The sequence below is a fragment of the Gracilinanus agilis genome, chromosome 5 (genome assembly GCF_016433145.1).
Source record: "Gracilinanus agilis isolate LMUSP501 chromosome 5, AgileGrace, whole genome shotgun sequence".
Classification (NCBI taxonomy): Eukaryota; Metazoa; Chordata; class Mammalia; order Didelphimorphia; family Didelphidae; genus Gracilinanus; species Gracilinanus agilis.
Window position 1 is genome coordinate 243,631,252 of NC_058134.1, and position 9,184 is coordinate 243,640,435.

Here is a 9,184-nt window from a genome sequence, read left to right on the forward strand (position 1 = left end):
CAATGAAGATAGCTAATGAAAAGATGCTGCTCCCACCCATGACCAACAAACAATTCAACTGGGTTTTACATGTTGATCATTGATCAAGACCTATTTCCATATTATTATTTGCATTATTTGCAAGTAATCATTTAGAGTCCACATCCCCAATCATATCCCCATCAAACCATGTGACCAAGCAGTTGTTTTTCTAATGCATTTCTGCTCCCACAGTTCTTTCTCTGGATGTGGATAGCATTCTTTCTCATTAGTCCTTCAGAATTGTCCTGAATACAGAATTTCTTCACCCAAAAGCAAGTGCTCTTGTCTCTCACATGAATGCTTCTACCTTAAGTGATCTGGATGTGCACAAAGCCCTATTATACTCTTCTTCCATACCATTTGCAATATTTACTGTCATCAGCAAATAGGTAGGGGTACATTTTTATTTTAGGTTTTTTTTAATTTTTATTTTAAATATTATCCCATAGTTACATATTTCATGTTCTTTCCCTCTGCCCCAAACTTCCCTAAGCTGGTAGGGGGGTACATTTTGAACACAGTTCTTTTCCCCATTAAGTAATGTCCTCTCACTTGCTTTCCCATGGTTATATAGGAGAGAATCTTAAGAGTCAATGTTGTATGATCATATACAGTTCCACATGTATAGAAGAAAATCCCAACTATACCCAAATACAGAGTTTTTCAGATTCAACAAAAAAAGGAATATTTCAAAAAGTTTTTCAAACACTTCCTCTTGTTTAGCTTTTAATGGCCACTTTACATAGTCATTCTCAACCCACAAACAAAAAGAAATAAAAGGCAACAAAATTTGGTTTCCCTTCTTGGACGCAAATCTGATCTGCAATAAGCTTTCCAAACCAAATGAAGCTCCCTTAATAGGTATTTTGGACTGAAATTAACTATATATCACTGCCTCTCTCAAATGTGAACATTTGCATCCTATGGGTGGAAGGTCTCAGGTTTCTACCCTTGCTCTGAATGGAAACTCTGACATGATTCCCCTAAAGTTATAAGGCCATCCATCTGGAATCTGAAAAAAAAGTCTCCCTTTCTACATAGGGCTTACTAAAATTCTCCTGTGGTATCCCTAACAGAGGGAGTTTCCTTAGAGGGGTCTAGGCAAGTTTCCTCTGGTTCTTATCTCTAAAAACATCCCAAATTTTCCTCATGGATCTCTGCTATTGGAAGTGTAATTTTTGTGGAAATGCACACTTACACAACAGGAAAAGAAGACAGGCAGGCTCCAGTTAGAGAAGCAGTAAAGAATGTCAACTATTTGTGACTTTTAGGCCCAAGCATTCTCACCCTAAGAAGTTGTAGGCCATTTGATGCTCACAAAAGCAAAAACAAAAACAAGCAATCTAGGTCTATTTAAGCACAAAAGCTTAGCTGGAACATTTCTACTAGGCAGTAGCAGTCTCACATTAAACTTAATAACAGTCCTTTTATAGGATTCAGTACTACATTAATGGGACTGATTTGTAAGGAATGTGTATCAAGAAAAAAATTGTACATTTGTACAATTATAGCTGAAACAAAATTTTTGTTTTGCCAATTTCTCTAGGATTTCAAAATCTAGGCTCTTTAAATCTTAAAATCACAGGGAGAAAAATCTCTCCAGGAGTCCCTGCAAATGTGAATGGCTCAATTTTATTGTAGACAAGGCTACTGAAGGTAAGAATGATTACTCTGTCCTAGCACCCCTACTGCCTTAAGGCCAGATTTTAGATTTTTAGATATTAGGCTTCATCTGTCTCCCAGGATTCTCTGGTAGGGGATGTCTCTCATCTCTGTCACTGACTCAAATCCCCATTGGTTATTTTCCCTCAATTTTAGAGAGTCTCCAGTACCTCTACCCACCTCAATTTAACCACTTGATAGCCAGATGAGCTTCTACAAAGGAATATTTATTTCAGAGGGATAATTTTAAAAAACCAGGCTTTTTCCCACCCCAAAGTTATTGGGGTGGGGAGAGATGTGTAATTCCTACTCATACTCATCTTCCACAGTGGAAAAGAAGATTCATTAATTTATTCAATAAGCTTGTAGCGGATGCTAAGCCTTGTGGTAGCTATCAGCAAAATTCTGGAAGGTATTATTAAAAGGACTAATTGTGATAATTTAAAAGGGGAAGTTTAGTCACATGACCAGCAAGATCAGAGATTAATTACTAGTTTATAACTCTGCCCCATTTAAAAAAAAAAAGGAGCGGATATTATTTGACTAATAGAGAACAATTCCAGTTGAATCTCTAGAACTAATAAGAAAAAACTCCAAAAAGGTAAAATTCATTTGAATCAACACTAAAGAACTCTAATTCTCAAACTACTCACTGAGCATGCCTCCTCTACCAACCTCCATGCTCCTACATGTGAAACACAGTCAGTGGGTTCCATGGCTTTATTGGAAGGAAAGAGGAAGAGATGCAATGAGAAATTGATGTAATATAAAACAAAGATTTTTTTATTTCAAAAGGAAAGTGGTGACTACTAGCATATAGCATGACTTTATCAAGCTTTCTTTTTTTTTTTTGACAGAGATAGTAGGATAGAGAATCAGAAGAATATCCTATATCTAGTACACCTAAATTTTAGCAAGGTCTTTCAGGCTATTTTCATTTTGCAAGATGATAATATATGGTTTAAAACTTTTAAAAATTAGAAGATAATATTTAAAAATATTTAAAAATACTTAGTTGAATTCAGAAATGAATGAATGAATGACTGTCACCACAGTCTTAATGAATCTATTTAAGTTTGGGGCAATGGCCTCCAACAGAGAACCCTAAACACTTCTCTTGGTTCTGTTCTAGTCAATGTGTATAGGTGATGTGGATGAGGGCTTAAATGACGTTCTTATTAAATTTGCTAATGAAACAAAATTTAGAAGGTTAGTTAATGTGGTGGATGACCATTAGTATCCAAAAATATTTTAATAGGCTAGATCAAGATATTATGTAGCAGTGCAGCTGGGTAGCTCAGTGGATTGAGAGTCAAGCCTAGAGACGAGAGGTCCTGGGTTCAAATTGAGCCTCAGACACTTCCCAGCTGTGTGACCCTGGGCAAGTCACTTGCCCCCCCATTGCCCACCCTTACTACTCTTCCACCAAGGAGCCAATACACCGAAGTTAAGGGTTTTTAAAAAAAGATATTATGTAGCCCTTATGAATGTAACAGTATAGAATAATATTATAATAGTATATATAACAGTGAAATAGAGGTAAATGTAGCACTTTTGTACTTGGGTTGAAGGAATCAACTGAATAAATAAATATCAAAAGATAGAGAAGTTTGCTAAAACAATCGCTCCAATGGAAAAAATGCATCAATCTCATTCAATATGAAGCAGTAATGTGACATAGCAGTGAAGAAATTTAATGTAAGAAATGGTGATCTGGAACATTTCTATATGAACTGGGAGAACCTCAGTGAACTGATGCAGAGTGAAATGAGCAGAACCAGAAGAACATTGTACACAGAAAGTGAAACATTGTGAACTATCCAATGTAATGGACTTTACTGCTATTATCAATGCAATAATTTAGGACACTCCTGAGGACTTATGAGAATGATAACCACACTGAGAGAAAGAACTATGGAAGTAGAAACACAAAAGAAAAACATATGACATCACTTATCACTTATATTGGTATATGATTTGAGGTTTAGGCTTTAAAAGACTGCTTTAGAGCAAAAATGAATAATATGGAAATAGGTATCAAGTGATAAAATTTGTACAACCCAATGGAATTGCTTGTGGGCTCTCGGAGGGGGAAGGAAGAGGGGAGGAAAAGAAAATGAATCATGTAAACATGGAAAAAATTTTTTTAAATTAAAAATTAAAAAAAAACTCAGGTTAGGACTCAAAAAAAAAAAGAAAAGAAAGGAAAAGAAATTTAATGTCTCTTAGTCCACACTAAGGCAAAGTGTTCTGAATAAGGGAAGGGACATCTCACTGTATTTTTCAATTCAATCATGTCTGACTCTGTGTGAAAATCATTTGGGGTTTTCTTGGCTAAGATCTTGGAGTGGTTTATGATTTCCTTCTCCTGCTCATTATATAGATGAGGAAACTAAGGCAAACTATCTACTGCAGATTAGACCACAAGTGGAATATTCTGTTCTCTTTTGGATTCCTTATTTGAGGAAGGAAAACAACAAATTAAAGTCCAGTGAACAATCAGGAAAGCAAGGAGACATGAAATGCTATAATCAGACCTGGGACATTATGTCCCTATTGATAACCATGATCATTTGAATTAAAAGAAACCTTTTTTTTGTCTTGATTCAAAGAACTTGCAAAGGATGCAATGGTTATCTTAAGAGGACTTAGAGGAGCAGCTAAGTAGCACCGTGGATAGAGCACCAGACCTGGAGTCAGGAGGACCTGGGTTTAAATCTGGCTTCAGAACTCTTCCTAGCTGTGTGACCCTGGGCAAATTATTTAATACCCATTGCTTAGCCTTTTTGACTCTGAAGATGAGAGAGAGAGAGAGAGAGAGAGAGAGAGAGAGAGAGAGAGAGAGAGAGAGAGAGAAGATTTATTTTGCTCATTTCAGGAGAGCAGAACTAGAAACAGAGAAGAGAAGAGGCAGACAAACAGATTTCAGCCCCAATTTAAGGAAAATCTCTAGAATAAGGCAGCTTGGCTATAGTCAGGAAGTCCTGGATTAAGATTCCGCCTCTAGCACATATTGACTTTAAGGCCTTATGAAAATCACTTGGTCCTTTCTTTGTCCTAGACAACTACTTAAGACTATAAATTGCAAGATGGGTGCCAAAATATATTGGCAGATGGAATTTCATCTTCAGGAGTTCTCCATGCCAATGAACTACCATAAAAAATAACCAAGCAAAATTGATTTTCTAAAGAAGTAAATAGTAGATTTCATCTTCATTGCAGGTGTTTAAGCAGAGGATGGATAACCACTTGTTGGGAATGTGACAGGGATGCCTGTTCAGGTACAGTTTAAGTTAGGTGACTTCAGAGGTCCTTTACAACTCGGAGATCATATGATCTTTTGACACTTTATCTCAACTTTCTCATGTAATTGGCAGTCTAGTTGAAATTATACACATCTAAGGCAATTATTTAACAGACCAACAAGTCATTGTATAGCTTCATAGAATTTTAAAGCTCAAATCACAGAATCTTAGAGTCAATCTAATCTAACACTTTAGTTTAACAGATGAGTTACAGAGAAGGTAAAGTAATTGCCTAAGGCTATTTGTATAAATGACAGCCAGGATCAAAAGAAGGCATGGCTTTTTGGTCATGGAAAGGGGCATAGTGTCAACTCTGATCACAGCATAGCAGTATTTCATTGTCTCCAATCCCTTTGCCATGCTGGTTGTTCTCCCCTATCCTTGCTTGAGCCATGCCATTGTCCTTCCTAAAATAAGAAATCCAGGATTCCTGATGGTATCTAATCAAATAAAAGTAGAATGAAACCAGACTAGAGTACTTTTGATTATATCATTAGACTAAGTATCAAATGAGAGATAACAGACAATAAGCATGAAAGCTCACTCTAGGATGATTCCCTGACATAAATTCTAAGAAAGTATGTGGCCAGGATTGGGAACAGTCACATGGGATGTCCTAGATATGCACAGCAGAGAGTTAATGCTATTGTCCATCCACAGACCAAATGTCCCTGGATGGGGTGTTCTACAAAGCCTTGCATGAAGTTTTACTTAATAAATTGCCTCTCTCCAATACGTCTACAATAGGACCTCATTTTATTCACACTCCACACTCATCAATTCAGATATTCACAACTGACAACTGAAAAAAATAAAGGCAGAAAATATGTAAAGTAAAATGTTTATTTGCAAGCTAAGCCTGTGCCATTTTCCCAAGCTAGATCACTCATTCTTGCTCCAAGAAGCCTTAGTGTAAGTCATTATTTTTTTGCACCAAACATTAGCTCTCACATAAGTCTTTGTCCAGAGTTCTCGTTAATAACAAGTCATGTCTATGTCAGAGCAGTGCTTCTCTTTGTTCCACTAATGCTATTTAGCTATTAATAATGGCCCCAAAGCATAAGAGTAGTGATATTGGTAGCTCTAATAAGTCTAGGAAAAGTCATAACCTACCTAGGTATGTGTGTATAATAAATACTTATTAAATAATGGGGGTCACTATTATGCTTGATTTTCAATTTATGTGGAGGGTCTTAGAATGTATTAGTCACATAAAACAAGGTCCTGTGGTATCAGGTAAGAATGCAGCTGAGTTGGTTACTAGGTATGAAAAAAAAGGCTTTGACTTCTCTCTAAACATTACAAATCTGTTAAGATCAGTTAGGAGACTTTTAGTCATGCTCTCTGGGGCCTTCAGAAGACTGCTGAACTTTGGAAATGGATGGTCCAGGTATTGCGTTCGGCACTTTTTTTTTTTTTTTTTACAAATAATATCTTATTTGATCCTCACAATAACCCCACAAGGTAGGTAGTATTGTTATCTTCATTTTACAATTGAGGAAACTGAGGCAAACAGAGGAGATTTGTCCAAAGTCATATCCTAGCAATTATCTGAGGCTGGGCTTGAACTTCAGTCTTCCTAACTCTAGGTTCAGTTCTTTATCCACTGTGCCATCTAACTTCCTCTGAGGTGGGAAGGATGCCACTTACTGAATGCTTATTCTCTTTCCTCCTCTTCTCAATCTCTGTCCTGAGATAATTCTTATCTCTATCTATAGAAACTTACCACAATCTTTCTTGTAGAGAGTGAATTCATGCTTGACAATGCTCACTCAATTGCTGATTGGATCCAGCCCAAGGAGGCTCTCCTTCCCTGCCAATTTGTCACCAATATGTTCTTTGGAGCAAAAAAGAATAGAACCAAACAAATTTTATCCACTCTATCCAATAAGAGTTTCTCAAGCACCTACTATATGCCAGACTTAGGTGTGCACAGAGCAGAAGTCAGGGGTGCTGACATATCCTGGGGAAACATTCTCATCAGCAACAAAAGAAGAGGAACTCATATGAATGTTTCCACAGAACATCTACCCCATATTCTATTCATGCTTATCAGCCATACATTGTTGTAGTGCTAGGAATACAAAGATAAAATGGAATGGATTTTGCCTTTAAGTAATTTATATAGTACTGGAAGGAGGGTATGGCAGGGATATAACATATGAGCCGGTAAATACACACACACATATAAGCATATGCATGTGTGTGTCTATATATATGTGTGTGTTTGTGTATTTTCTTCTCTTATTAAAAAAAACACCTTACCTTCCACCTTAGAACCAATACTGTATAGTGGTTACAGGGCAAAAGAGCAGTAAGGGCTAGGCAACAGGGATTAATTGACTTGCCCAGGGTCACACAGTTGGGAAGTATCTGAGGCCAGCTTTGAACCCAGGACCTCCTGTCTTCAGGTCTGGTTCTCTATCCACTAAGCCACCTGCACCTCCCCCTTTTGTAGTTTAAGGGTTTATTGTACCCAAATAAAAATGTGTAAAGCACGTTACTGGTTTTCTTCACTCAGTCTAGCATTTGGATTGGTGACCTTGATGGTGAGCAGAGCTGTTCTCCAAACAATGATGTTCCAATTCTAAGAGGAAACATTGGAAGCAATCTCACATCAGGAGCACTTCAAGCTCTTCCACTTTGTGCACCAAAAACTTCCTGTATCTACTAGGTAAAATGTGCTTTGTGTTCTTATTCCTTCCATAACCAATGTTGGGCATCAAGATTTGGCCCCTAACTCATCTTTCACTCTTGTCAGTGCCTCTTGGTTTACACCAGCTTCTTTTGATCTTGACATCTGACTGGTACCAGATGAACATCTTGATCATCTTGGGCTTCACTAGGGGCCTGTGGGTGGGCATGATGCAGGCAAAGAGATTCAATACTGCCTATTGGTTCCAAGGCAGAAGACCAGTAAGGGTTAGGTATGGGGGTTTAGAAATATGTATAAATAGATAGATAGATAGATAGATAGATAGATAGATAGATAGATAGAAAGATAGAAATATAGATAGAAGCATGGATGGAAAGATGGATAGATAGACAGGAAGACAGACAGAGAGACATACAGATAGATGATAGATAGATAGATAGATAGATAGATAGATAGATAGACAGACAGGTAGGTAGTTCTAGATATACAAAATCATTTAAGAAGGGAAAAATACAAAAAAATAAGAGGATTTTGAAAGGCTTGCTTGGAAAGTTTTATTTTAATGAAGCCTTGAAAAAAAGCTAAGAATTCTAAGATGTAGAGATGAAAAGACCATGAATTCCATATCCAGGGAGACAAAATTAAGTAGAGTACAAATCATGGAGGTTGGAGATGGGATACTGAGTTAGAAAAGTAGCAATTATTGCTGGGCCATAGTGTTATTGTACAAAAGGAACCAATCTAAAATAAGTCTAGAAAGGTAGGTACACCTACATTGTGTAAGACCTTAAACACCAAGACCAAATGTTTGCTTGTTATCCCAGACTAGAGGCAATAGGGATCCATTGAATTAAACCCATACTGACATTGCAAATGTCCCTCTGAAACCTGCTTTAAAGTAAAAAAAAAAACAACAAACCAATATTTTAGGTAAAAGTAGATTATGTAAAGCTTTTAAAATGCTTTGAGAAATGTTAGTGATTGGAATTACTTCCTAAGTGAGGGGAAGAGAAGAAAAAAGTCTATCTTTTTTCATGACAATCACAAATCATTTCTCCTTCTGTCTTGGGCTTCTTGTCAGACTTGCTCACTAATGTAGAACCCCCTTGACTTCCTCTGCAAAAGGAGGAAGGAACCAAAGTCATTAACAGTTCTGATGAAATTAGGAAACTCATACTCTCCCCTCCCCAAAGAGACTATGTTAGCACTTTTAACTGCTTAAAAATCACTCTCAGCTTCTCTTATTATTCATTAAGAAAACACAGGAGAGTTTCAGATATGGAAAATATAGATTTTTTTTCCCTTTCCCCTAATCACATATCACCTCACATTTCCTTTCTGCCAGAATGCACACTCTCTGTTCCAAGGTGTCCTGGCCCATTTCTAAAGCTGAAGAAGTCACGTGTCGCAAAACAGAATTAATCAAATCTACTCTAAGATCTATGATGACCCCATTCCACAAAGTCTGCCTACAGAGCCTTTGGCCACAATTCCCAAGCACTCTGGGAGAGCTGAGTTACCTGTAATGCAGGGGGGTGGG

The 9,184-nt window shown here is 37.2% G+C and overlaps 1 pseudogene; it reads right to left on the reverse strand.

Annotated features, from left to right (window-relative positions):
- Window positions 1-7,488: 7,488 nt before the first annotated feature.
- On the reverse strand, window positions 7,489-7,852 carry LOC123249550 (annotated as a pseudogene).
- Window positions 7,853-9,184: the final 1,332 nt, after the last annotated feature.